The following is a 27,272-nucleotide window of genomic DNA, read 5'->3' as shown; positions in this document are numbered from 1 at the left end:
ATGTTATTTATAGCTTATTTAGAGTTGCCATGAGCCATGTACAATAATGTAAGTATTTTACACACAATAATCTCATTTCTACTACAGTCTGGTGAGTTTAATACTGGCATGAGTCCTCAATATTTTTCTTCAAATATCAATATAAACACTCCGAACAACCATGGACATAAATACCAGCCTTAAAAACTCTTCATGCAGAGATCCCTAGTTATTAGTAGTGATGGATATAGGCAGAGCATTGAAGACTCTATTGGCCAGAGAAACGTGTCCCAGCAAAGCAGACACCCGAGAGAAAAAGACATGGACTCCCTTTTGAAAAACCCCAATCCACTGGTCCACCTAGAACAATGCCCTATACTTATACTTATACTTCATCTATTGTGCTTGGCTTTATTTTATTTTTTTGAACAAATATTTTTACTTATACTCAGGCCCTATTTTCTTTTGAACAGTTTTTGAGATTTTCAGAGATATTGTTCCCTACTTTGTGGTGAAACTAAAGGAACGAAAAGAAATTGTATACAGGGTTTCAACCTTCCATTGACTCCCCGACCAGCTGTACAGCTGTCACTACTAAGGAAAATTAACTGTCTCTTAACTGAAGCCGGATCTTCTGTGTGGACACTAGATACTGTCCCTGTTTGCAAACCCAGCAAAATTGCCTAAGGAATTCTTCCCACCTGTCCCCAAAACATTAACCCATCTTTGTCTACGAGAACACTTCTATCTCCACACGTACTACTGCCATTTCTTTTAAGCACACTCAAACAAAAGAAACATTTGGCTTGACCTAGTTTTTTGTCTACCTGTTTCCATGAAACAGATTCCATGAACAGGTTTCTTTGGCTCCTCAAGAACTGGCTTTCTTGAGATGTCCAAGTTTTAGAGCGTTCTTTCAGAAGCCACTTTGTCAGGCATTGTCCAGCTGTGGAACCCCACTAGTAATTTTCATTCTTCCCAGCACTGGATTTAGCAAAGGTGTTTGATGCTATTACTCATTGGCCTCTACTTGAGACACTTCCTCTCTTTTCTATGTCTATATTTATTTTTCCGTCTATGGGTGTTGGGGGGGGGGCAGCAAATGTGTGTACCTGTGGTGCATGAGTGCATGTGGGTGTATACCTCTGTGTGTGCACCAGTGTGAGCATGTGGATATAAGAGTAAGATGTCCTAGTTCATCATTCTCCACCTTGTCCCCTTGGAGCAGGGTCTCTCCTTGAACTGAAAGCTTCTAATTTTGTCTAGGCCAACTGGACAGTGCATTCCCAAGATCTGCTTGTCTCCATGTCACAAGGCTAGTGCTTCAGGCACGTGAACCCATGCCCAGCTTGCTTGGCTTTCTTTTCCAGGGGTGCTGAGGATCCAAACCTAGGTCTCCATGCTTTCTGAGCAAGGGCGTTTACCCACTGGGCTATCTCACTAACCCTAAGACCCTTCCACTGCTGATTAACAGGATACTGAATCTTATGCAAGTAGTTACTTCTCCGTGTCTAATGTTATCTTCCTTTCTCTACTTTCTTTCTTTTTCTTTCATTTCTTCCTTCCTTCCTTCCTTTGTTCCTTCCACTCACCTTGTTTTCTTGACTTTTTTTTTTTTTTTTTTTTTTTGGTTTTCTCAAGACAGGGTTTCTTTGTGTAGCCCTGGCTGTCCTGGCACTCACTTTGTAGACCAGGCTGGCCTCGAACTCAGAAATCCACCTGCCTCAGCCTCCCAAGTGCTGGGATTAAAGGCGTGTGCCACCACCACCCAGCAGGACTAAGCATACTTGTCCTCTCTGTTTTAGCTACAGCACTCCCTTAAAATTCTCGTTCTGCCTCATGGTTTTAGTAACAATGTAAAACCCACCATATCTCCACTTTTCATTTATTATATTACCTTTTATTTATTTAGTATGTGTGTGCATGTGTGTGTGTGGTGTGTTTGTGCCTATGCATGGGTATGTAAGGTCTTAGAGCATCATGCACTAACTGATTTAGTTCATTCCTTCTACCATGTATATCCTGGGGACCACATTTCAGTTCTCCGGTCAGGTAGCAAGTATCTTTAATCGTGAGTCATCTCACTATCTCTGAATCTACACTTTTAATGCGGAAATACTCAACATAGTTTCACACATGCATAATTGACAACCAGCTTAATAGTTGCAACCAGCTTTCTAATAGTCGTGTCAAACTCAGTTTTTCCAAAGCCTGAATCCCAATTGTTCTATAGCCATCTTAATCAATAGTATTTTCATATCTTTCATTAGGTGACAACACCACAGCTTGGCTTCTTCTCCGTTTTTAAATTGTTTGTATCTTATCCTCTATATCCAACCTACCAAGAAACCCTGTTAAATTCTACTTAAAAAAGGAACGAGAGCCAGGCAACCCCTTGAAACCTCCAGTGGCCAACCAAGACCAGAGTTGCTTTATCTCGTGATTTAGCTAATTACAGAGTCTCCTGTCTTCTATCCTTCTCCTGCTCAGCCTAATATCTGCATAATGTTTCAGTAGATCCTTCTGGGAAACATAGTTCTTCCCTAACGTGTTAGAGTGACTCTGGCTGTATTATTAAACCAAAAGTCTTTATTAGTGATTTACACAGCTACTAGTTTGACTTTGCAGTCTTTACTCCAGCCACGCCAGCCTCTTTGGTGTATTCTAATGTACCAAGTGCATCCCTGTCTTGGGGCTTTAGTCTGATATTTTCTCTGTCTGTGACTCTCTGCCCCAGGCACAAAGTCTTGGTCTCCCCTTCATCAGGTCTCTGCTCTAATGGTACCCCTGTGGAAAATTGCAACCAGGCACACAAGTCTCCTGTTGCCTCCACAGCCTTGGACCTCATTCCTCACCTTGCCTTTTAAAAATAAAATTCACCATTCATTTGTTGGTTAATTGTTCATTTTCAATTTTATGCAGTGCAGTATCCTAGGAAGAGAACGTCTCAACTGAAGGGTTCTCCAGATCAATGTGGCTCAGAGCCATGTCTTCTGGGATTGGTTATTGGTTAATGTGGGAAGGCTCTACCTACTGTGGGCAATGCCACCCATAAACAGGCTATCCTGGGTTGTTTGAAAAAGCTGGTTAAGCATGAATCAGAGGAAGCAAGCCAGTAAACATCTTTCCTCTGAGTCTTTGCTTCAGTTTCTGACTAAAGTTCCTGCCTTGACTTCTCTAAATGAGAGAGTGTTAACTGGAAATATAAACCAAATAAGTCCTTTCTTATTCAAGTTGGTTTTGGAATATTTTATCACAGTAGCAAAAAGGCAAATCAGAACAATCAATCCACTACCAAAACCAGAGTATATTGATTTATGTGTTTTATTTGTGTTTATTATCTATCTCCCTTTGCTAGAATGCAGGTTCAACAAGAGCCTCGATCACATCTTGCCCTTTTGAGTCAGGTTCTTATTTCATGTGGGCACATACTGCTAAATCAAGCACTGGATATTGAGCTGAAGTCAATCAATGAAAATGGCTTCCGGAAAAAGACCCTAGTGTAATATAGCATATGCCTATGTGAAATAAGAATCTCACCCAAAAGGGCCTGATAGAGAATTATAGTCCATTGTCCACTTAGATCATAAAGTAGGATACCTGAATATATGCCCTGTGTTGGGAAATTAATGATAGCCCAGATAAGCCACTGGTGGCAAACACCACAGGCAGAGCACAGAGACACACCTTCCTTCTGTTGTTTTAAAGATTCCGATGACAGATTTTTCAGTTAATCCAAGGGTGTTTTAGCCAGATGTGGTGGCTTACTCCTGTGATCTCAGCGTTTGCGATGCTGAGGCAGGAGAATGGCCATGAAGCTGAGGTCATCTCAGACTATACAGTGAGTTACATACCTGTTTGAGCTTCAGAATGGGACCCTGTCTCACAAAACAAGATTATAAAAGACAAATAAACAAAAGAATGAATTTGGAGCAGACCACATTCATGACTTGTACAAAGTCAGGAAGGAGCTGGAAGCTTGAGCTTGACTTAGAACAAAGCAAAGTCATCTCAGAGAAAAGTCAGTTTATGGGACATTGTCCTTTCCCCTCATTGGCAATCATAGGTGTGTATGCTGTATGTATATATTTGCTAGTGTGGATGTGAACACATATGTGTGCAGTTGTGAATGTACGTGTGTGCACATCCATGTAGAAGATGAAGTTCAATGTGTTTTGTGAACCTGGATGTCACTGGTTCTGTTAGGTTACTGGCCATTGCACTCTAGGAATCCACTTGTCTATCCCTCTGTGGTGCAGGGATTCCCAGTTTCTCACAGAGGTGCCAGGAATCTAATCTCAAGTCCTCATGCTTGCGTGGTAAGGAGTCCCTACTGTTAGTGTCTTAAGGAAACCAGCGGAGCACTATGCTCTTTGTTGTCTCAACCCATTTCTGTTTCAGCAGCACTTGCCAATTCTTTTATTGAAATTATACTTATACTTATTATTGTACTGATGATGATGATGATGTGTGTGTGTGTGTATGTGTGTGTGTGTATGTGTGTACATGCCACAGTCATGTTGGGGCATGTGTCATGGGTATGCATTAGAAATCAGAAGACAACTTTCAGAAGTTGATTCTTTCCTCTACTGTGGGTTCCAGGGAGCATTAAACTCAGGTTGTCAGGCTTACACAACAGGCACTTCCATCCAGTGCGCCATCTCACCAGCTCCACTAACCTTGGTCTAGTGGCCATTTCTTAGTATCCAACCCACCTTGTAAGTAATCAGAGACTTTGGGAACAGAATTCAAATGCCTATACTAAGTCTTCTGTGTGATTCTGATGTCTGCTCAGGTTTGTGAGCTATTGACAATGAACAGCTCCTTTGTACATGTGTGATAACTTTGTTTGTCGGGCCCTGTTAAGGTGCAGACTTTCTTTCACAGACAAGTGCAGTAACTTTGTTAGTCACTCAGCAACCAACAATGAGTCAATGAATTCTCGTGTACTAACCTTTCTGAAACGCTCTGTCTGGGTGTTCTACCTCAGATTAATAAGAGTGGCAGGCAGCTCACACATGCCAGAAGCCCCAGCTTAACTGATTTCACAACACTGCTGACTTGCTTGGCTCCAGGATCTTCCTGTTGAGATTCAGGATTCTGAAATTTAAGAGGCCATTGCTTAACACGTTGATAATTTTATTACACCAGTAACTATGACCACACTGGTATGTGAAGTGGGGGCAACCCTAGAAACTGAGGGCTGTAGGAATTTGTCCAAAAAAAAAAAGTGAGTCGCTGAGAGTCTCATTGCTTTGATTATTCATAAGAATACCACCATTTGAACGGTTACTTATATAAGGAAAAGAGATTTACCTACCTAAAAAAAACAGTATTCTTAAGGCCTTGCATCCAGGACTCACAGATTCCCCTTAGTCCTGTAAAGGAGGCCCAGAGACTCATCTTAGAGAGGGCAGAGATCAGTCAACCTATCCAAGACTCCATTGTTGTAGACAAAGTCCCAAGGCTGTCTCACAGTACTTGGATTATTTTTGTAGTTGTCAGTTCTATATAATAATATGAATTGAGTATCTGCTCATGGTCAGTTCCTGGATTTAGGGATGGAGATTTATAATCTTCTGATATGGCTCTTTCCTTGAAGGAGCTCAATGATTGAGACCCTGTCTCCATGCTCAGTAATATCTATCATTGGCTGACCTTGAACTCTAAAGAAGCAATGAAATGAAAGGTAAACGATATTGATCTCTACAATAAAGAACTGCAAGTGAAGCCAAGATTTATCACAAGTTGTACGATGTCCTCACTTTGGCCACCAGTCATTTGATCAAGGACATCTTGGTGATAAAGAGTTTAAAAGTATAGGGACTGTGTTGGTTGTAGAGTGCTTGCTTAGTGTGTGTGAAGCTCTGGGTTCAATCCCAGTGCTATACTATAAAAAAAAGGTAAATGAATGAATGAATGAATAAATAGATAAATAAATAAAATTTCAACCTCAAGTCATATTCATATTTAATATTCGAATATATAATATGAAAAGGCCAAGTTTGTAGAAAGGTGATTGAAATATGAGTTTGGAGTCAGCAAAAAATGAAAGTGAACTTTGGACAAATTATATTTTGTACATACACGCACACACAAACACACACACACACACAATTAGATTTCCAACAGAAAGACATGCTAGAAGTGGTATCTACATGTCTTCTTCATTATTTGAGTATGAGGTTGAGTTTAGAGGTCTGGGTTTTAAAACACTAGTATGTCTGCTTAGTAAATGTTCAGGTTAAGTCAATAAAATACTGTGACTAAGAACTGAGGGGAAGGGGAAGCCTCCACTCAGACATATACTGGCTTTATTAACAAAAAACAAAAAACAAACAACAACAAAAAAAAAACTAAGATTTTTGTGGGGATGGGAAGTGGGTAAAGATGTGACCACCCAGACAGGGTTTCTGAGGAAATGAAGGCCCACCAAAGATTATTAAAAGCTATACATATAAGAGCCATATTCATTCATTCAACTAACATCTTAAACTTTTACCATGAATGACGCCAAGTCCTGAACATACCCCAGTGAAGATGGCAAGATATTAGTGTTTTTTATTCTATTATTAGAATAGCCAAGAAACACTTTCAGGATAGCAGTCCCCAATACCCTGTAATCTGGATGAACTGGGCATAAGACAACTTTTTTAAGGTCAAATTTTTATTAGAAAAAAAAAACAGGCCTTGGTCATTTTTTAAAACTTTACAGTGTCTCTATAAGATAAACTTAGGTCAGCCTAAGCAATGAATAAAAAATGCATGCTAGCATAAAATCATAGCTAAAAAAATAAATAAATGAAGATTGATGGAGAGATTTCGGGTGGCTTATTTTTTTCCTGGAATGCTAATGTTTGCTATTGGAAAATGGTAAATTTGAACATGATTAGCTAATTCTTCATCTTAGTGACTAAAAGAAGAGCAGTAGGAGACGCATTTCCATTGAGGTCCCTTTTAGGGCTCTGAGTGGTAACTAGGTGGATTATAAGACCCTTTCTCCTCTCTCTTATCTGGCTGGAGTGTGAACTCCAGATTAGGAAACTCTTAGACATTGCTGGGAAATGTATCATAGATGGTGACTCACCCCTTAAAAGACAAGTGTGTAAATTGCCTTACCAGAGACAAGTCTTCTGCCAATCGCTCCCTTTCTTCCTAGGACAAGATTTCACTTCTTTCTCTCTGATTCATATCCTGAGGAAATCAACATGACACAAAATGTCTGCTGTGTTCAATTAAGAAAAAGAGTCTCCAACCCACACTTAGAGCACATAAGCTTTTGAAAATCCAGAGAATGTGTTATCTTTCCAAGAAGACTTCCCTCCAAAAGGCATCGGTGTCACGTAAGAGAACTGAACATCAATCACCGAATGCCTGCTCTACATAAAATCCCTTTAGCCAACAGACCTGCACCTGCAAAGTGGATCGGCCTCACCTAAATCTCGAGGAATCAGCAGAAAGATGAACAACAGGTAACCTAGGCTCGCCGGGTGCCATTCTAAAGTAATAGTTTACATTAATCGAGAGCCTACCAGCATTCAGGTTCTACTTTAAGTTTTCCAAGTAACTTTAAGTTTTCTAAATCACTCCAGAAGATCAAATATAAGTCCCTTTGTAGACCCTAACCCCAGTTAAGGGGGGGCCAAGCTGAGAGTGGTGAATGACTTTTCTCAAGATGACGCATTAGTAAGATGCACACTGCGGTGCAAACCTCCAGCAGTTGGGTACCAGAATATGAACTTTCTGATTCCTCATTTCATCCTTGCAAAGGTCAGGACACTACCATCTCTGTCGTGCACAGGAGAACGCCTGGAGAAAGTAAGTGACGTGATCAAGGGCATGAAGATTACTGACGTGTTCTATCTGAGAGCTGAACTCAGTAAAGGCAGGGTCCCAGGGTTGTCCTGGCGCTATGTCATATCAAGCATTCCCAACTCGGAGAAACAAATGTGTACATTGGACGCTGCATGCGTTCGCAGCCTCATGGGAGCTCCAGGAGGTTATGAACTGAATATATTCTGGAGAGATTCTAGAAAAGGGGGCAGGGGCATTAGAATGGGAAAAAAAGTTTCCTAAGGAAAGTTCCTGTGGGGGAGGTAAAAGGATAGGCCGGTGACAAGAGTTGCCTCTGCCTCTTGACACTGCCCTATCTCCACTCTGAAGAAAAGGAAAGGTTAGCCTTAGCAGGTGGTAGGAAGGCTCTTTTACAGATATGGGTCATGCTCGGAACAGTAGAGGCCTGGAGGAGAGTAAAGAAGTTTTCTGAGATTACAGTAAAAGCTACTAGCGATGATTCTGTCCCTTGCCCAGAAGGTTTCCAAAGGATCCCATCAAATACAAACTAGAAGAGTTACAAATCAAACCCATGCTCCCTCTTTAAAAGGGAATGAGAAAGGGCAGAAGGCGGGGAGGGGACGTCTCAATTTCAACATTTTCTAGGGATTTTCCATGCAATTTATCCAGTACAATAGGAAAATAGGATTTTTTAAGGTTATTTTTGGCAACTTTTATTTTATTTATCCAGAGCTTTACTGGATAAATGAACTCAAATTTTGGCAGTCTGTAGCTACCATGTGCTACTTTTGTTTAACCCAAAGCATAGGGCTCACCCTTCAGGAACAGTATTCATCTGCTCAGAGATCTATAAGAGCAGTATTTTCAATAGCCTATGATGTTTGAGGAGGACTATGGAACCTCACTGGCCAACAACTCCAAAAGAGGTAATCCTGACACTTGTCTTTTTATGTGATAGCCTACAGTATCTAGTAGAATCTACTGCTAAATGGAACACAACGTCAAACTGACTCCTAATGGCTTATAGTTATACTCATCAATGAATCCATTACCCACAACAGGTCAACATACAGAGATTAAGAGACTAGAGAATGCTCAGCTCTAAGTGAAAAGTTTATATTGTATATGCTCCTCCCAAGGCTTGGGGGTCATTTGGAAGACAGCATAAAGAGATTGTAAGAGGAGCGGTGAATAACTACAAGAAGGCTGTGTTCTGACCACAGCAAAGAGTTGCAAATATTAATTCACAGCAGTTGAGACAACATGAACAGGACCTGCATAGGGTCAATACATGTAAAATCCCAGCATGAGGAGAGGAAATGAACATGAAGTCCCACCCCCAGTTAAGGTGATATTGGCAATTGATAGTCACTGAGAAGAGGAGGGTAAGTATTCTTTTAAGGGTATGGCCCCTGTGAGTTGATCACGTGCCAGCAGAATGTCTCACGTCCAATGGACAGGGCTGGATCTCAGAGTGAGGGAAAGGGAATTAATACGATCAAAGTACATTAGAAAAATCTCGAGTAACAAATTAAAAATGAGAATAGAATAACAGTATGTTCCTACTAGCTAGGAGTTGAGAGGCTTTCAAACTGTCCCCCCAGTACTCTGAAATAAAAGTTCTAAAGTACTTCGTGAATGAATTAATATAATTGGACAAAAATTGGAGGAAGCGAAATCTGCAACAGATTCATCGTGCACCCTGGGCTGTGCTCTGTGTGTCTCATCTGCCACAGTGACAATCTCAGCCTTCTCAAGCTTGTCTGATCCGTAGGATGCCTTCCGATTTCTGTGGCACTCACAGCAAAATCTCACTGACCTTGATTCTGGGAAAGTAAGCCTGCTCTCTGCCTTTGTAGGGTCTGGAAAGATGATTCTCAGTAGCCTCGAACTAGAAGGATGAGAGAATGGATAGATGATGAGGATTGTGAACTGGCTATGCCTTTGACCGGGGTATCTGAGCCTCTACTTCTGATTCTCTGGAGCAGTCAGCAAACAGGAATAAGTCAGAACTCCTTAATATGCTACTGCACATTTTTTTCAGTGCCACCTTCAAGGCAGTAAAGAACAATGGAGTCTTTCTCCCGTATAATGCTGGTGTCAGAGTGTAATGAGAGACAAGTCAGGCACTCATCTCATAAGGACTCTACAGAACTAAAGAAGCACACAGAGGGAATGGTTATCTGTACCATGGTCCTGAATGCATATGTCAGTTACACTTAATGAGTTCTGTCCACAGTCCTTGACACACACTGAAACAAAGCCCCTGCTAAAGGTATCAGGTTATTATGCATTCATTGGATGGTGCTACCTGCTCTCTCCCATACCTGATCTAAGACTCACCTAATATAGTGGAATCATACGTCTCTCTCTGTAAGACCACCAGGAAGAACAACTTTATAATGCCACAATATCATTTATCATGGGCTATAGAAGAGGCAACAGATGCTCAAGGGAATGTCTTATGGGAAGAGGAAGTCTGTGGATGAAACTTCTATCTACAACAATGCTATTTTCTTCCCAGAAAGAACACCTTAAACCCAACAACCAAACCATTTGAAAAATTCTTAACGCATCATGTGGGCAGCAGTCAGGCTGTCCTGTCCTCAGAGGCAAATTATGTAAAAAACACATTGTTAGCTCATTAATATATTATGCATCTTGCAATGACACTAGCCAAGATTTTGGCCAGTAAGTAAATTAATATAAATATTGCATCTCTTTTCATCATCTGTATAACTGTGCAAGACATAGTGTCTTCAGATCATGTTGTAGAGATTAGGGAGGGCAAGATTATTACCAGTGTAATACCTGGCAGAGTGAAATCAAAACCTCGACTCAGCCCTCAGATTTAGCTCGTCATGAAGCAAGTCAAAGCCTACCTTCCTTGAGAGATTTCCAGGGTAAATTCATAATTAGCCTGACCATTTTCTAATTTCCTAGCTCCTAGTACATTATTCTATAAAAATCAGTTCCAATCAGTTATTGGAAGCTGTTATTAAAATTATTTTATGGATCTCTATTCTATTTTTGTATTTGAACATACAACTCTGGCTTTGTGTATTCTACAACCTTCTCATATGTTGCTCTTACCGAAGTGAATGTCCCTTCTCCAGGCCTCTTGTGCATTCAACACTCAGCACGGGCCAAGGGAGGCTCCCTTCTACCCTGGAAACTTTCCAGCCTTTAACAGTGAGGAAGACTGCTCATTCTCACGTTCTTAATGCACACAGTGCCCATTCTACTGCATATCTACTAAGCTTCTATTCTCTTCCATTTCCTTCTCGACCTCAGTCAGCTTGAGAAAAGGAATCTTAGATTATTTCTCTCACAACTCCAGAAGCTAGTGATTGAGAAATGCATACATAGTCCAGTAAAGGGACATGAAATCAAACCAACCAGGCAGCCAGCAGCTTTGAAGAATTCCAAGTCTTATGGAAAAGCACAGCATTTGAAGAGAGTATGGTGAGATGTACTTCCCACACCTCAGCAGGTTTGTGGTACTTTGGAAACAGAGATAAGAAGAGGCTGCAATATCCTACAGTGAAGCTACAGTGAAGCATTGGGAAGCAAAATTGAACCAAGTCTTGAAAGAAGATTGGAAAGTCAGCAGATAATGTTCATAGAGCTGAGGAGTATGTGGGAAGGAAAGGGGGAAGGCAGAGTCCTACTGTGTGCTGTACAGTCCACGGGTTCTCCCTGGAAGAACCAACCCTCACTCCACTATGTCTGCTGAGTCTAATAGCATGACCCATCACATTCTCTGATTTTGCTGGGACACCAGTCTTCCCAGAGGCTTTGAAAAATTATTTAGCCTCCTCAAGGAAGTAGACCTGAGGGCAGAATTGGTAGAGGGAACAGAGGTGCAGAGGGGCAATGGATTGGGATAAAGATCTATCTAGGATGAGGTGGAAGGAAGGGTCAGTCTTTGGCTCAGATAATTTCTGAAACCTTGGTGTACCCCATACCTTCCTGGAGTTTGGATTTTTAATCAGACTTATTCTTACAAACACAAGATCCTATCCAACCACAGCAAGACCTTAAAAATAACACTTCATACTATTTATACATAGAAATGGGCCAAAAAGGGGGGGCTGCTTGAGGTTCTATCCCTCAAATGGATACTTCCTGATTGTACTGGCTAATTTTGTGTCAACTTGAAGCAAGCTAGAGTTATTTAGAAAGAAGGAGCCTCACAGAGAAAATCCCCTCATGAGATTAGCCTATGGAGGCATACTTTTTGATTGATGACTGATGTTGAAGTGTCGAGCTCACTGGGTGGTTTCACCACTGGACTGCTGGGTCCGAGTGTTATAGAAAAGCAAGCTGAGCAGCCCATGAGGAGCAAGCCAGTAAGCCATGTTCCTCTATGGTTTCCACTTCCACTCTTGCCTCTAGATTGTGCCTTGAGCTCCTGCCTTGACAGGCAGTTCCTTCAGTGACAGACTTCAAGCTGTAAGATAAAATTGACCATTCCCAAGTTGTTGTCAGTTATAGTGTCTACCACAGCAATAGCTCGATCTCTTCATTTAAATACGGACACACAGGCTTGCAAATCTATCCCATCGGCTTCCATTCTACTCCCAACAATTCATCTAAATCCAAACTCTTTCCCCCAGTCAATTGTCCTAGCCCCCAGGCTGCTCTACTTTTACAAGATTCCTGCCAGCTAGTTAGTCTCAAGGTGACCATGGGGTTCATATTTGGTGAAAAAAATATCAAAATAGACCAAAAAATGAAATAAAAATCATGGCATGACCACAGAGTAATGACTTCATTGGTTTTTGTTTTGTTTTTTGTTTTTTAACTTGCTCAACAGCTTCGTCCCAGCATGCACCTGCTTCTAGAGTAGGCTATGTAGAGACAAACGAGGCATTCTTCTTGGCCTTAAGCAACTTACCAAGCAGAGTGAGAAATAGCACAATTTCCCAGCATTGATGTACCTCAAGTTAGCCTTCTGCGAGGATGTGAACTTATTTATTTAATTTTTTTATAATTTCTGGTAAGTCTTTTTAAAGCCAGTCATGATGCAAATGAAAACATCCGCTCACAATTTTATACATTTAAATTTAAATTTATTTTTAAATTTAAATTTATTTTTAATAAATAAAATGGCCTATTAGATGGGCTGATTGAATATGACACTTTGTCTAATTTTTTTGAAAATTGTAAACTATACTTCAAAAACAATTCTTTTTCTCACACCAAGTATCTGAAAGGAATGTGTTCCAGATTCTGAGTCCTACCACTGAGAGGGGGTATAGTGATGCTTTGCCCAGGCATCATCAGTACCCCAGATGTAGAATATTCAGAATAAATATGTTTCGAAGCATTTGTTAAAGTATTGAGCTCTGGACTTTTTATTAACTTCCAGTCAGGCATATATCTGCCCAGATATAGGTACCAGGATCACTTTAGGTCACATGGAGTTTCTCCCAGCTTTGTGATCCTGCAGTTGTTCAAACTGGATTTCTCCAAGTCTGTGAAGAGCTGAAGAACTATTCCTGTCCTGGTTCTCTCCCTATGTAGGTCAAATCCCATCCCAGCGAGGACCCTGCCAATAACCACCTCGTGACCTGGTTATTTTAGATATCTTGATGAAATGAGAATCAAACCCGACCTCCAAGGCAGAGTTGTCTGTTACCGAACCTGACCTGAATACTATTTAAGCAAAGTATGTCCCTGTCATAGTTTTTTCCTTTTCAGTCTTCAAGGTACCAAGTGAGAACAGAGCAGTTGCAGAAAAATTATCAATGAGTACAAAAAGTCCTGATCACTGATGGAAACCGCCGAGTCATGGTATCTGGGGACTCACAGCTATGCATCATCAAATAAGAATGATTTCTGTCGTAGCCAGGCTATCAGGATATGCCTGTACTCATAGCAATCAGGAGGCAGAGATGGGACAATCATATATCCCAGACTAGCATGATACACGTAATAAGGTCCTATCTTAAACACAATAACACATAAACTAAATCAAGGGCTAGACAGGAAGTACAAAGCTTACTTAGTGTGCATATATCTAGGGTTTGACACCCAGTGCCACACATACAAAAAATATGCACACAAACACACACATTCATATGCATGCCTATGCATGCATATACATGGGTATGTACATGATATCCCTCTTGCATCTGTTATTCACTCAAGTTATAGAAAGGCAGGGAAATTGGCCCAAAATATGTCAGGCTTATGAATAAACTTGGTTGGCCAGTAAGCTGGCTCAGTGGGTAAGACATCTGCTGCCAAACCTGATGGTGTGTGTTCAATCCCTAGGACTCATAGTGGAGAGTGAGGATCAACGCCTCAAGTTGTCCTCTGGTCTTCACAGGTATGCCATGGAATATGCACATACCCCCTACAAACACGGAGTGCCAAGGAGTTAAAAGAGGCTCTCTTATCATATTGGGTATCCCATACCTGATGCTTCTTTCTCCACTCCCTGAATAGAAACTCCCTGAGACGAGGCTGTTTAGTTGGTTCTTACAGTATTTATTGAGTCCTGTAGAGAGAATATCTTGTGTATTGTATGAATGCATCACCTGTCAAGGAAAAAGCCTATGGCCTATGGCTTAGGCAGAAAATATAAGATGAGACATCTGGGAGAAGAAAAAGGTCTAGGAGAGATTCACTAGGAAGAGATGTCAAGACAGACACGTGGTACCTGAGCACAGGTAACCAGCCATGTGGCAGAATGTAGGCTAGACAAAATGGAATATTTTAAGCAATGTCTAGTCAGAGAACAGCCTAGCTATATGGCAAATATATTTGTAAGTATATTTTGGATCTGAGTCTTATTTCTGGGGACACAGGACTAGGAGGGAGAACCGGGGCTTAACTTCAACAGAGTCCTCTAGTTAGAATGGACATTCAACCAAAATATGAATCTTCATTCCTAGAACCACATTCAGGCCATAGAAACCACTAGATTTCGACTTGCTGGGCTGTCAAATAAAGAATGGTCTTTGTTAGGACTTGGTCTCATAGCCCTTCTATAACTATAGCTGCTGCATTTCCCCCCTCTGGCCCATTAGTGTAGCTTAGAGTTCTCTGGAATGCTTGTGGGACCCTCTCTTTGCAGTTATCACTAGGTCCACTTTCCTAACTAAACTTGGAAGTGTTTTATGATAGGAACTATGTTTCACAACATTACAATTTCTGTGTGAAAAGAGTAAGAATTCAATAAATGCCTCCTGCCCGATAATTGAGAGAATGGGGAGGAATGTTTCTCTTTACGAATGTTACAGATTTATGATGGAACCTCATATCTCAGACTCTGCCTGGACTCCCAAGCCTTCCATAGACCAAACTGGAGAAGCCATGAGTCACTCTGCTTGGAGGGGAGGGGCGTGTGTTTGTGCAGGATATGTTTCCCAACCTCGATGAATCATGTGTATAATCGCCCAAACTACATCCTGTCTGGGGAAGTAACCAAAACCCCTATTTCTGGCCCAATGGCTTTTTGGTTTATGAGTAAATGCCACTGGCATGCCATTAAATAAATGCCCTCAGAAAGCCCTCAGCTAGTGCCATACCTACAATAGTCAGGCCTTGAGAACACGAGGTGAAGATCCATCTTTCTCAGCTTGTCTCTCTCTGGCACAGTGCTACCAAGTTCTGACTGAATGTTGTGATGCTCCTTCCCAAACTATAGGTCAAGTCATTCTCTTGCCCACCATCAATGAGCCCAGCATCTACAGAGAAGGTCTGAATTTTGTGTGTGCTGCACACACGTACATGTGCAAGCCTGTGCATTTATTTGTATGGGAGTAGAGGCCAACATCGGGTGCCCTCCCTGATTGATCTCTCCTCGGTTTATTTTGTTTGTTTGTTTGTTTTGCTTTGTTTTTTTTGACAGGGTCTTTCATTGAAGTTGGAGCTCACCAAGTCAGCTAGAATGACTAGCCAGTGAGCCTCAGAGATTCTCCAGTCTCCACCTTCCAAGGACGGGAGTTACAGGCACGCACTGCTGCACTCAGAATTATTTTACAGGGGTGTTGAGGATTGATCCCAGTTTGTCATGCACACACAGCAAGAATTTTATCATCTGAGCTATCTCCCTAGTGTGACATCTCACTTTCTTTTCATTCTTAAGAAATGTTTGTATGTGTAAATGTTTGCCTGTATGTATGTGTTCCATGTGCATGCCTGGTACCCAAAGAGACCAGAAGAGGGCGTTGGATCCTCTAGAATTGACCTTATAGATGGTTATGGGTCACTATGCGGGTACTGAGAACTGAACTCTTGTTCTCTGCAATAGCGGAAAGCGCTCCTAACCACTGAGCCTTCGCCCCAGCCCCTATGGTTCCAAGTTCCTCTAGAATCTGAACCCAGGCTATTTCACTCACTTTACTTCCTCTTCCCTCCATACCACAAGCTCCCATTTAACACCTCCCATGGATGCCTTTTCTGAACACAAAGCCTCACCTCCACTCTGTGATTTCGTTCCCTCTCCATCCTTCTTATAACTGCCGTCTCCTCCAATGTCTGACGGTCAGAAATCTGTATTTCCTCAGATCTCACCCAATCGTGATTTCTCTACCCTGTCTGCTGTGCTTGTCTCACAGGGGGGAATTAGCTTCTCCTTGGAGGACGCTGAGGCTTCTAATGTATATTATAGACACATGTACACAATTGGCTCTCTAATAAACCATTGCTTGGAGAAGCGAGTCTCGGTCAGTGCAATAATCTTACAACTAGCATCGTTAGGTAAACTGAACAGTCAATATAAAATCTGGAAGAATGGAAAATCAAATTGACCATCCTCAGGGAAGGCTCAGTGTAGATGGTTCTTATTCTCAACATCCTCTCTTTATCCTTCACCCCCTTTCATGAAGATGTAAGACTAAGGAAAACTCTGGACTCTGAACACAGCCATTGTCCTGTTTCATTGTCCCAGCCTTCCTTCCTAATGAGATCTGCCTCCTTGTGGCCTACTTTGCAAGCAGATGTCGTAAGCTTAGGGGTGGGGAGAGATATAATTTTGATATTAACTTGAATTAAGAAGAAAGAGATGTAATTAAAAGTGGATCTTCTGTTTCAAAAGGCAAACGTTTTATAAGATAGTATATTCTGCAACAAACACTTGCCTGTTACTTTCTATTTCAGGGTATCTGTGCCATTGTGCCCATCTCTGGGCGGACAGAGAAATGAACACTGATGTAATAAAGCCTTGCTTTGTTTGATTACAAAGCACGATGCTTTCTTTCCATTCTGCTTACTTGCACAGTCCTGGTCCTGAGAATGGGGACAGAAAAGATAAGCCGGGGTTCATCCAAGCCAAGAGCAGATAAGGTAGGAACACAGCATCAAGAATTTTCACTGTCCAGTGTCTTTGGCAGTTGACAGCATCTAGGGGAAGACTCGGAAATAAATACTCCTTCTCTGTCTCTCCGGCGGCTGACAGCCCTACCTTACCTATGCCACTGAATGACTGTACCACCACAGGCAGATTTGCAGTTTCTTCCTCAGCTAAGAAAGCCCCATAATCCCTGCTACAGTAGGATGTGCAGACTTCGTAAATTCACACGTGCTGCCCACAGAGGAGTTGCAGCTACTCAAAGATAACTATTCTGTTCTCGTTCTTCTGCCTTGGGATTTGTAAGCATCTTTAAAGGCTGGGTAATGAGTATATTCAGTGTTGCAGGATATACTGACTTCCCAGAACTGTCTTTCTGGTAGAAAATGTAGCGATAAACAACATGTACACAGACCGAATTTTATTTTAGTAAAACTGTGGTTGAACAGACTTGACCCATGAACCACACATGTAGCTCTCTACCATACGTGTTTAGCAAGAACAAAACATCAAAAGTAGAGAAAAAATATCTAAGCTTTTTTTCTGGCACGAGGAATAATATAGGTGAATTTTGTAAGACCTCCAGATGTCTTCTTAAGGTACCATCTGAGATGAGAAGGTTTCAACCATGTTCAGTATTCTTACCACCATCAGGAGACACATAAAGCTATAGGACTTTTCTATACCTACCTCTGGACCACACTCTTCTCTGAGAAAGACAGCTCTGATATTGTTAAAGAAAATATCAATCACACTTGTGGTAAAAGGTCACTACATTTTTTAAACAAATTGGTCCTTTGAGCAAGATGAATTCTAATGGATTGGTTTATTAACCTAAAGGTTGAACCAGACTGCGAGTAACTAAATGACTTGTTCATAATTAGTATTATTTATAATTATTTTACTTGAGAAAAAATATCACCTTAAATGTCAGGATGTTTTTTAATTGCCTCAGATGAGATTCAAAATAATTGACTTTGCAAATGTATTTTTAAAAACTCATTTAAAAATATCTGAAATTGCTGACAGTTTGTATAGAAGAGGCAACATATCGATATTCATTACTATGGACAGAGCAGAAATTGATCCATGATTTTTTTTAAAGCCATGTGAATTGTGATCACTTCTGGACTCTAGAACAGCCAAATTGCCCATGAAGAAATTCATATCCTTATTCTTCATTAAGTATGCACTTGAGTGTCCTATGTTAATATTTATACATACTTTTCATTAAGTGCAGAATGAATATATGTTTGGAGGGAGAAGGAATGTGTATATATGCACACACACATATAGTTGTATATGCATGCACATGTGAGTGCATCTGCATATATATATATATATATATATATATATATATATATATATGAGCATGTGTGTGCTTGGTGGTTTTAGAAAACACAGCCTTTGGATAGGATATCAAGTATTGTGCCTTTGGATAGGATATTAACTTTCTGCAGGTGAGTAGGTAGGTGCCTTAAACTAAGCATCATTCTAAATATTTGCTCCATCACTTGATTGGTAGAGATAAAAAGAAGCAGGAGAAAGTTTCCTTTTATTAGCAGCTGGGACAAAAGTTTAAAATAATTGGGAGGTGTGGGGCAATCACTAGCAGAAACCCAGTGGCAGCATCATGAGGAGAGCTGGGCACTTGTCAAGTGTCTGCAGGTCAATGGTGCTCTTCAAATGTATGTTTAGATACATGGAGGAAGGGTTGTGAGAATTTCAGGTAACAGAGGGAGGAGAGATATCAAACACTTCACAAATGGCCTACTCTGCCTTCCCCACCGGACACACTCACAGCTGAGGAGAAGCAGAAAGAATACGGCTACAGGTGTCAAAGCCAGCTAACGTTCTCATAGGCAACCTCCACCAGCCTGATCCAAGACACAGACCCAAGTTTATTGTCTGACACATTTCGATGAAAAAAAAATCACAAGTGACCTGGAAAGAACATTCTAGAAGGGGGAGATTATGACGGGATTATTATTATCACAGCCTGTCATTTGCTTCTTCTAAATAGTCCCACCATATGCCCAAGACATGACATTGACTCCTGTGTCCAGGACACAGACATCTCACTCCCCCAGGCACCGTGGGGACACCATCAATCATTTATCTGCATGAGAAACCGAGCTAAGGCTAGAAAAAGAACATTTGATGCTGTCAGGAAAGGGAGCGAACATGAAGTGTTCCATTTATCAAAGAGATTAGTTCTAAAAGTCTGGGGAGCTACGTGTACACAAGTAGGAGACTGGGTTATGGGTGTTGACTTACATGCATACTCCTCTCTCCCAGACTCAGCAAACTCCCTGCTGAGAGTAGCAAAGCTCTATTAACTGATTAATTATTATTAATGCCAACTTTTATTTAGCTAGCAATTATAATCTATTAAGAGCATTTCTTCGCATCCTCTTACTTATTCAGTCTTTGGAACCATCCTGTAAAGGCTTGTCAGTAATATATTATTATCTCCCTTTTTAGACAAAGGAAAAGGAAACTCCGGGGTTTCCTCGCTTAAGCTAATCCCACCGATAAATGGCAAGTTCTAGACCAGAACACAGAATTTCTGACTACCGGTCCACTCCCTAGAGGGGCTGTGGAAAACCCAAAGGAAGAAAGGGAAAGTGGGAAGCACTGGTTCAGAAGTGAAAGAACCCGGAAAAAGCCTGCAGACCAGAATTCCTTCCAGTTTAGGTCAAAGTAAGAGTAGGTGTGGCTCTGTGACACACAACTGAAATGATTAGGTCGATTGACTGTGAGCCACATTTGCTCACGCTGAACTTCCTTAAGCAAGTGGACCTTCGATGTCAATCTCTCCTCAACTTGTTTCTTGCCAAGTTTCTTAAGCAGCCTAGTTGGAACCAACTTCAGACTCCATTCAGATTCTATTCTCAAGCTCTGCCTCTCTCCTACAGCAACCTTGTTTCTTTCTTTTGTCCTTTCTGCAAGCTCACCCCTTGCCCTCCTTTCTTCCTTGATGATGTTCCCAGTCAGTGCTTTCCCCCTTAACCTCTACTGACCACTCTCATTTTGGTCTATTCATTTTCTCATGTCCAGGGGTCTCCTGTGCCTCTTTACCCATGAGCCCCCTGGCCATCCTCCCTCTGCCTCTCACCTGTACTCAGCAGCCACAGGCACCCCAGGTTGCCCTTCATGATGTCTTCTTTCTGTCCGTCTGAGGACTCCGGACTGTCTCCAGGGCCTACAGGCTGGAACTGTGCAGTCTTCGGGCTCTTTGTTATTTCCCTTCCTTGGTTCACAGCACTAGTAAATAACAGCACACACTAAAAGATGGTTTCGGCTATGTTTCTTGCCTCCAGCCTCCAGCAGTGTTATCTCAGACCCCAACATTGCAACAAAGAAATCTCACAGTTGGCTTAGTGAAAACCAGTACAGGACAGGAGCAGAAAACTTCAGCGCTTCCCAAATTGCTCAGCCCCAGCTGCCCTCCGGGGGCTCCCCCTAGTGGGAGATGCTGAGCACGACAGGCCAGCACTAGGTTTGGGTTGGTGCCTTGGGGTGGGAGGAGGGGAGTGCATCGAAAGGCACAAAGTACACTGTGTCCTTCTGTGAGCAACAGCTTCTGTGTGATTTGCAGGGCTGAGGTCCTCTGAAATTAACCAGGGAAATCCTTTGGATATCCAGCGTTCTTAGGACCTGGAAGACCCAGAGTGTAGGTGAACGTAGTCTGAGAAGACAATAAGCTTACAGGGCTAATACTGTATATGCACATGGTGGTTGGCGATCATTTGCTGCTGCTGTGTGTCCAGTTTGGACTGGTTAAAAAAATATGTCACACAGGCACTCAGTCACACATGGCTGTTCTGGAGAGACCAGGCACAGTTTCTGAAGTCTGAGAATAAGCCTAATGGTCCAGTTTCCTGGGCTCTCCTGGCCTATGGTGTCCCAGGGACCTTGGCTGCTTCCTGTTGCCCACTGTGATGAATGCAAACTGCATATCCAAATAGCATCCTCCTCCACAGAGATGCAATCTCATCCATTCTAACCTGCCCAGCAGGCAGGTAGGAAGTAAGAAATCGATAATTCTCTTCTGCAGAGGCTTACCAAGTGATGCTTTGGGTGCTATCAGTCAAACCAGGGGGGAAGGGAACATCGGGACTGATTTTCCTGACCTCCCGCCCAGGACACCCAGACCGTGCTCCACCTCTGGGGATAAGGGAAGAGAAGCTGAGTTCAACCTCAGGGCAGGGCAGCCAGCTTCACCCTCTGAAACAGGGATTGGCCCGCCCCACCCTGCAATGTGAAAACAGTGTGTTTAGCAAGATGCAGAGAAAGGCAGCAGCCTGCTCCTGCAGGCAAGAATTCAATTCATCATTATGTCAAATGGGGAAGGGGACCCATAAGACCAGCTGGAGGCTCTTTATTTACCAGTTAGTGAAGGGTAAATGACCAAGGTGATCTTCCAAGTTGATGACAGTGATTTGGTGCTGATGCTAGGTAGCCACCCTCCTTGTGATACAATCTCCTTTCACCATCAGACCAGTTGGGAAACCTTGACTGTGAGATTAGAAGAGCCCTATTTTAGTGATAAAGAAACTGAGGTCGGAATGGTTAATGGACCAGCCTGTGATCAAATCGAAATCTCTGAAAGCTTAGAGCCCATTTCACATGGCATACTACCACATGGTCTCATCTAGCAATCCTGGGGAGGGGGGCTTCCGCAAAGAATCAACATAAAACACTTCCTATTTACTCGGCAGACAAAATCATAAGCCGAGGCTCACTCATCTCTCTTCAATTCTACTACCTTCCTGCAATGCTGGGGGCAGCACTGTACTGAACCACATGGGTGTTCAACCCAACCAACCAACCCAACAAAAACAACAACAAAAGACTTAAAGATGGGCATGGTAAAGCAGGCCTGTAACTCTAGAATGCAGATGGTGAAGACAGGAGGGTTCGGAGTTCAAGCCCATCCTCGACCATGTAGCAAGTTCAAGACCAGCCAACGCTCTATAAGACTGTTTATCCAAAGAAAGAAAAGGCAAAGTTGGACTTGGTATAAGATGGATGGTAACATTATATTTCTTAAGAACTATGGCTACTTCAAGGGCTCTTTTATGGACACTACAGGAATTAGCTTCCAAATAGCAACCCATGTAAAAGAAGCTTATGATATTAAGATGCCAGTGGTAATGATAATGAAGAAGAAAAGCCAGTTAATGATATGACTATTGATCATAGAGAGTCGATCACTATTTCTCAGACCTGTCCTGGGTCCTTGGGTTGAGCAAGAGTTAAATGACTCTGACATTGCTTCAGTTCTGTTTTAAACTCACATCGAGCCAAGCCAACCAACCAAACATAAACAGCAAAAGATTCAAAGGTGGGCACTGTAGTGCAGGCCTGTAATTCTAGAGTGCAGATGGTGAAGGCAGGAGGATTCAGAGTTCAAGCCCATCCTCAACTATGTAGCAAGTTCAAGACCAGCCCAACTAAGACTGGTTTATAAGAGAGAGAGAGAGAGAGAGAGAGAGAGAGAGAGAGAGAGAGAGAGAGAGAGAGAGAGAGAGAGATATCAAGGAACTGTAAGAGAGTTGCAAAGGCTTGAAGGGTTAATCTCACTCTGCTACAGAGTTTCCAACAGAGTCCACAAACACTGCTCACAATGTAGCAACAGGTGTACTGAGCATGTAGGTAATGACTGCTCAGTGGTGAGAAGCAAGGAATTGAATGAGGAAACAGAGTTGGGTCTTGTTCCTCAGAGCTATTCGGAGCATCCATTTCTGCTTTAGACCCCACCAGGAAAAGTGGGGTGGACCAAGGATGTGCAGAAACCAGGATTGCCAAGAGATGTGAAACCAAGTCATGGGAAATTTTAAAAAATGGAGCTGCTTAGATAAAGACCTAAATTTATCATTAATGTTTTCAAATATCCAAGGAGTTATCAAATGGAAAGTAAATGATATTTGTTCTGCCGAGCTTTAGGGGATAGAATGGGGCCATCCATTCCAGACAAAAAGTCCAAACAGAATGCCTTTTGACTTACTCAAAGAACAGTGTTCTAAGAGACATGGCAATGCATGTTTATAGTCCTTGCATTTGGAAGGTAGAGAAGGCAGGTTTACAAGAGATCCCATCTCAAAAAAACAAATTCTGCACTATTGATAAGCCTATAATTCAGTAGGAATTAGAAGTCACTTATCAAGAAAAGGCTAGGGAGTCTCTGATTTTGGTCAAAGAGAAGACCATCCATCGAGGCCAGCCAGATCAAAGTGATGTTTGAGAATCCTTCTAATTCATAATCTTTGGTTGGTATATATATGGATCATAGGAGAAACTACAAACAACAAACATGTGACCTACCTACACAGCATTTCATCTCCTGCTAAGGGACCTCACTGGTCTAATCCGACAGCCATCTAACTCCTAAGTGTGCTTCATTTCTTTTCCTGGCTTTCTCTAAAAGAGTAACTTACCCTCTCAGGTAAAGACTATAAGGCCTCTTAAATAAGGCAACTGCCCTTCAGTTTGGTGGGAATCATTGAGAAAAACCGTATACTTCTGCTCTCTGAGTAAACGACACAAGAAGCAGCTCAGATTTTAAAGAGATGCTGAGACTCTACCTCATTTGCAAGCTACCCCTGCCATCACCCATGCCTGAAACCCTTCCGTGACTTCTTCAGTGAGAGGCTGACCATCTCTGCAGGCAGCCTCAGAGAGCCATTTGATTACTGAGCATGCTCCCGGGGCTAAGGAATAGTCACTTGCACATAGTATGTGTCAGCAAGTCATGGAAACAAGGGAGAAGAAAACAGAACCCTCAGAGTGGCCCCACATTGGCATTTCTTAGTCATTCAGGGTTGAATGGCCCCCGGTGACGTTGCTAGTTTCCCCTGCTCTGCCCCATTTTGTGATATTGATAAGTTTTATAATGCAGGAAGGAAAGATAGAGAAATAAAAACAAGATAAATAAAGAAGGGTGACCAGGTTGCTAGGAATAAGGGAGGCAGGAATATAAGGGAGCTTTGGAGCCCCTTGCATGATGTATGCTGTAAAGGAGCTGTAGAGATTTGGAGAGGTGCACAGCTCATGAAGGAGGCAGACAAGAGAAAGAACACTCCGACCAAAGAAAGGAGGGAAAAGCTGCAATTGGAGGATGGAGGAAAAGACAGGAAACTGGGACAAGAGAGGGAAATTTAGAGGGATGGTGATGGGAAGTGAAGTCCCAGAGAGGTACTGGATAGAAAAGACTTTTCCAAAGCGACATGGATGGTATCAAGAGATGATGGGATGAGTATACAGATTCACACGGCAGGCAAAGGAAAGGGCAAGAAAGACCTAAGCAGAGGCATGGAAGTTAGACTCATCATGTGACTTAGTTTCTCCATTTCTCTGACTAGTTCACTTTACAGAGAAATACGCCTAAGAGCTTCCTCTGGTTGTCAAGGGCTGCAAATACATCACAACAACAGGATGTCAATCAGGTGTAGATAGAACACCTCCTATGTGTTCAAACATCTGTCAGAAATAGAGTAAAAATATTAGTAAAATGCCTTCCATGCTTTAGCGATGCTAAGGTAATTGTATACAAAAGGAACCTGGTGGGACCAGGCCTGTCCTCACAGTAGTCATAGAGGACCTGGAAAAAGAAGAGGAAGTAATAGCCAAGTGTCAGATTGGAAGGCTCGTGAGACATACTGGGCATCAGCAGCTGTCACATCATAAATAGTTAGTTTTTAGCCTGGGACTGAAAGAAAGGACCCCTAATTTCAGTTGTTCAGAGAAAGGGCCACTTTGCAGTCAGTGGATACCCAGACTAGGATAGGCCTCAGGACAGTAGGAGTGAGCTAACCAAGATCTTTTGATAGATCTGCTTTCCCTGCATGGCGTGGTCAGATCCACTGATGTGCCAAGTGAGAAAATGGTCCATATGCAACCTCCCTGCTCCCCCACTTTCCTGTCCACTTTGCTTGTCTGTCTGCCTGGTTTGCCGAAGAGCTCTTTATTCTCTTCCACTCCAAATGCCTCTGTTTCAGGGAAGCGTTTGCATTTTCCTTGGCCTAGGTACAGCTTGACGAATTCTTTTAGGCTAGGCCAATTACAACAAGCTCGAAAATTGCTGAGCCAAGTGGTTTCTTCAGAGATCTGCTTACATTCCCCCTCCCACCCCAGTCCCTGCACAGATCAGGGGGCCCCCTGCGTGCTGGAGCTGCACACAGAAACTGTGCATTTTACTTTTAAGGTGGAACAGGACTAAGAGGCATTTCCCTTCCACCCCCAGGAGGGAATAAGGCACAACCAATTTTCACATCAGTTTTTACGTTGTTTGGTTGGGTTTCATCTGTATGAGGAGGCAGACATGATGGCTCCAAGGTGGCTTCCTTGAAGACCGTCCTGGGAAAGGGCTAGAGAGATTTTCAGAGTAATCCCCAAGGTATCTCAAGTTGGCCAGAGAATTTATATGTGCCAATTCCCTCTCGCACTCTTAAACTTCCGCTGGGTCTAGGGTTCACCATTGTAATGATATTCTTGCAAATACTAGCTTTGGAAAGAGAATGGAGTAGGCATATAGAGGTTTTTTTTTTTTTTAATTTTTGTTTTCATAATCACAGAGAGATGTTTGAGCAGCGATGATGCAATTTCAAGCAGGATTACTCCAAAGTCATTCTTTCTGATTTATGAATTGTATACCATGACAGTTTAGCACAATTACCTCTGCCTATTTTCTTCCATGCTCGCATTGGCAGGCAAACTATGCCTGGCTTAAGGGACGATACCAAGGGATAACTTCATGAGAGTATGTCAAAGAATAATATAGTCAGATTGGAATTAAAAATTATCTATGGATAATTCACAGAGTATGTAATCCATGTGGGGGTCATTGAGAACTGACCACTCCTGCAAGGCAGATGCAAGAGAGGCCAAACTGTCTTCCCAACAATAGAACAAGTAGCATTGACAGGATACTCTAGACAGAAAACTCTGAACTCAGTCTCATAGGCATGAGAGCCTACATGTGTCCAGGGAGTCTAAGGGCAGTCAATCAGAGCTGAGCTTTCTTTCTCAGACAGAACTAAAGGGTTACTAGGTTCAAGCTGCCACTGTAAACCTGAAAGACAAAGAAATTAGCAACTCCAGACTGCTTCATCCACTGGAGACATGGCACTTGACATGCAGATGTTACCAAATATCCATGTTTGTTTGTTTTTTTTTTTAGAGAAATTTACAAATTAGTGTGACTAAGGGTATGCTTCATCTTGATGGACAAGAGATATTTGCTTAATATTTCATACCAAGAAAGGAAAAGGGACCGCAGGATAACACTAGCCGTCAGCGTGGGAAAGTAACAGGGCTATGAGAAAAGTCTAATTTCGTCTTTGATGAAAGATACAATTGGGCTTTCAAGAGCTGCTCATCTTTACAGGACTTCAAGGGTCCTTGGCCAGGGACCAACCTGGGTCATAGAGACATAAAATCCCCCAGGACTGGGTAGGTCTCTAAAGAAGAAACCTTAGTTACCTTGCCATCATTTATCAAAGTAATGTTCTCCTCTCTCTCTCTCTCTCTCTCTCTCTCTCTCTCTCTCTCTCTCTCTCTCTCTCTCTCTCTCTCTCTCTCTTTCTCTCTCTCTCTTTCTCTCTCCCTCTCTCTCTCTCTCTCTCTCTCCCCTCTCTCTCCTTCTCCCCCTCTCTCTCCCTCTCTCTCTCCCTCACTCTCTCCTTCTCTCTCTCCCTCTCTCTCTCCCTCTCTCTCTCTCAGCATAAAAGAACATGCTGCTAGGTAATCTTAGAGGCTCTTTAGGAGAAGCCAGCAAGTTAAGCTCATGACTTCACAACAAACCTTTCATCTTGGAGCCAACTGGATGCCATTTTCAACAGAGTCCTAAAGCTCATTCTTGTCGGATGGCATGGCAGAAACTTAACAGACCAGCGTTTTCCATCTCATCGTGAAAACTGAAGAAATTTGGTACCAGAGTCTTAAATTCGTAAAGAAAGAAGGCAGAACTCAAACCATAGAAACTCATGAAGGACTGTGCATTGGACAGGGTGCCAGCAGGACATTTAGATTTTTTCCTCATGCTAACACTTTGCAGAATTCTCTTTATATCCTGCAGAGAGAACCCTAATGACTAAAAGTAAGCTTGGCATTCCACATAACCAGCATGAAGGGCTACATATGGTAGGACTGTGACAATGACATCTACTAAGTGCCATCATCTCTTGGGAGA

The 27,272-nt window shown here is 42.2% G+C and overlaps 1 long non-coding RNA gene across 6 annotated transcripts in view; it reads right to left on the bottom strand.

Annotated features, from left to right (window-relative positions):
• LOC147001995 (uncharacterized) overlaps positions 1–27,272 on the bottom strand; it is a 306,897-nt gene that overhangs the window by 134,536 nt on the left and 145,089 nt on the right. For 3 of the 6 annotated variants that reach the window (XR_015048925.1, XR_015048926.1, XR_015048924.1), the window contains exons 5-8: positions 20,196–20,344; positions 7,099–7,173; positions 5,300–5,357; positions 4,934–5,079 (exon numbers count right to left, since the gene is read on the bottom strand). This is a non-coding gene — a long non-coding RNA (uncharacterized LOC147001995). Of the gene's footprint in view, positions 1–4,933; positions 5,080–5,299; positions 5,358–7,098; positions 7,174–9,592; positions 9,665–20,195; positions 20,345–27,272 lie in introns of all 6 variants that reach the window. The other 3 variants (XR_015048928.1, XR_015048927.1, XR_015048929.1) reach the window with 3 other exon arrangements.

The sequence above is a fragment of the Mus caroli genome, unplaced genomic scaffold (genome assembly GCF_978045245.1).
Source record: "Mus caroli unplaced genomic scaffold, Mus_caroli_1 scaffold_11, whole genome shotgun sequence".
NCBI classification, from domain to species: domain Eukaryota; kingdom Metazoa; phylum Chordata; class Mammalia; order Rodentia; family Muridae; genus Mus; species Mus caroli.
Note: the sequence above shows the minus strand (reverse complement) of the source record. Positions and strands in the feature narration are given on the sequence as shown.